Below are 2500 nucleotides of genomic sequence, written 5' to 3'. Positions count from 1 at the left end.
CAGGAACCCACGTGGGGAGGGTCCGTTCGGGCTCGGGCGACCCAGGAAACGCGTCTCGGACTCGGGACGGACAACCGGCAAAAGTCCCCCTGGAGCCGCGGAAGCCTGGTCTCGGCGCGAGTGCGAACTTCCATGCAAAAGGGGGGTACTCGCCAAACCGCCTACCCGAGTCGAGGAACCACGAAAACAACGGATTTTGGTCGGGGCCGAGAGGTACCTCTCTCTCCTATATCCTGCAGCTGGTGTGCAAAACTGGGTATTTGCATGGTGAGACACCGACCCCCACTTTAAGGGAACAAAGTCAAAAAGTGTCCGACCTCCTGGAGCCGTGCGGCGGATCCGGCGGCCAGAAATTTCCTCATTCCGGTTCTATTTTTTTTTTTTTCGAATTTGCGAAATTTGGAGGCCAGGCGGCGTAGCTGGGACCTGGACTAGCTCGAAACACCCTGAACCGGTGAGCGGAATCGATTTCCCAAAGTTCTACGGCTCCCGGAAGCCAAAAACAGCTCGCCGGAAAATTTCAAAGTCCCAAGGACTCTTTCTTGAAAATCAATCCGGGGGCCATGGAAGTGTCCTCGGTACAACCTCAGAGCTTTCCCCCGCCTGGAAGTCTGACAGCGGTCTGACGTTTTTCAAAGTTTTGAGCTCTCTGTTTGTTCTCAAAGTCACAAAATCGCTTTTTTTCAGTTTTCCACCCATCAGACCCAAACTTCACCCCCACTTAGGTCACTGTCTAGGGGCGCCTTACGACATATTGACGCCCCTTTAGGGTGGAAGTAGGGGAAATGGGTGATTTTTACACAAAATCGGAAATTTCTCAAAATTTTTCTAAGTGTCAAGGACTCTTCCAGAAAATCTCCCCCAGGCTCCTGGAAGCGTCCCCGGTACACCTCTGGCGGCTGCCCCCGCCTGGAAGTCCAACACACGCCTGAAATTTTCAAAGTATGAAAATACGCATTTTCATCCAAAAATTCAACTTTCCCCCCGTGCACCGCAAACTTTACCCGCATTTAGGTCACTGCCCTTGGGTGCTTTACAACATATTGACGCCCCCCTGGGGTGGAAGTAGGGGAAATGTGACATTTTTCACAAAATCGAGATTTTCTCAAAATTTTTCTAAGTGTCAAGGACGCTTCCAGAAAATCTTCCCCAGGCTCCTGGAAGCGTCCCCGGTACGCCTCCGGCGGCTGCCCCCGCCTGGAAGTCTGACACACGCCTGAAATTTTCAAAGTATGAAAATACGCATTTTCATCCAAAAATTCAACTTTCCGTCCGTGCCCCGCAAACTTCACCCCCACTTAGGTCACTTTGCTGGGGTGCCTCACAACATATTGACGCCCCTTTAGGGTGGAAGAAGGGGAAATTTTCATTTTTCACAAAATCGAGATTTTCTCAAAAAATTTTCTAAGTCCCAAGGACTCTTCCAGAAAATCTTCCCCAGGCTCCTGGAAGCGTCCCCGGTACGCCTCCGGCGGCTGCCCCCTCCTGGAAGTCTGACACACGCCTGAAATTTTTAAAGTATGAAAATACGCATTTTCATCCAAAAATTCAACTTTCCCCCCCGTGCACCGCAAACTTTACCCGCATTTAGGTCACTGCCCTGGGGTGCTTTACAACATATTGACGCCCCCCTGGGGTGGAAGTAGGGGAAATGGGTCATTTTTTCACAAAATCGAGATTTTCTCAAAATTGCACCAAGTCCCAAGGACTCTTCCAGAAAATCTTCCCCAGGCTCCTGGAAGCGTCCTCGGTACGCCTCCGGCGGCTGCCCCCGCCTGGAAGTCTGACACACGCCTGGAATTTTCAAAGTATGAAAATAATGCATTTTCATCCAAAATTCGACTTTCCGCCCGTGCCCCGCAAACTTTACCCACAGTTAGGTCACTGTCCTGGGGTACCTCACAACATATTGACGCCCCCCTGTGGTGGAAGTAGGGGAAATGTGACATTTTTCACAAAATCGAGATTTTCTCAAAATATTTCTAAGTCCCAAGGACACTTTCAGAAAATCTTCCCCAGGCTCCTGGAAGCGTCCCCGGTACACCTCCGGCGGCTGCCCCCGCCTGGAAGTCTGACACACGCCTGAAATTTTCAAAGTATGAAAATACGCATTTTCATCCAAAAATTCGACTTTCCGCCCGTGCACCGCAAAATTCACCCTCATTTAGGTCACTGCCCTGGGGTGCTTTACAACATATTGACGCCCCCCTGGGGTGGAAGTAGGGGAAATGTGACATTTTTCACAAAATCGGAAATTTCTCAAAATATTTCTAAGTCCCAAGGACACTTTCAGAAAATCTTCCCCAGGCTCCTGGAAGCGTCCTCGGTACGCCTCCGGCGGCTGCCCCCGCCTGGAAGTCTAACACACGCCTGAAATTTTCAAAGTATGAAAATAATGCATTTTCATCCAAAATTCGACTTTCCGCTCGTGCCCCGCAAACTTCACCCACAGTTAGGTCACTGCCTTGGGGTGCCTTACAACATATTGACGCCCCCCTGG

The sequence above is a fragment of the Ranitomeya variabilis genome, unplaced genomic scaffold (genome assembly GCF_051348905.1).
Source record: "Ranitomeya variabilis isolate aRanVar5 unplaced genomic scaffold, aRanVar5.hap1 Scaffold_89, whole genome shotgun sequence".
NCBI lineage: Eukaryota > Metazoa > Chordata > Amphibia > Anura > Dendrobatidae > Ranitomeya > Ranitomeya variabilis.
This window is presented reverse-complemented; position numbering follows the sequence as displayed.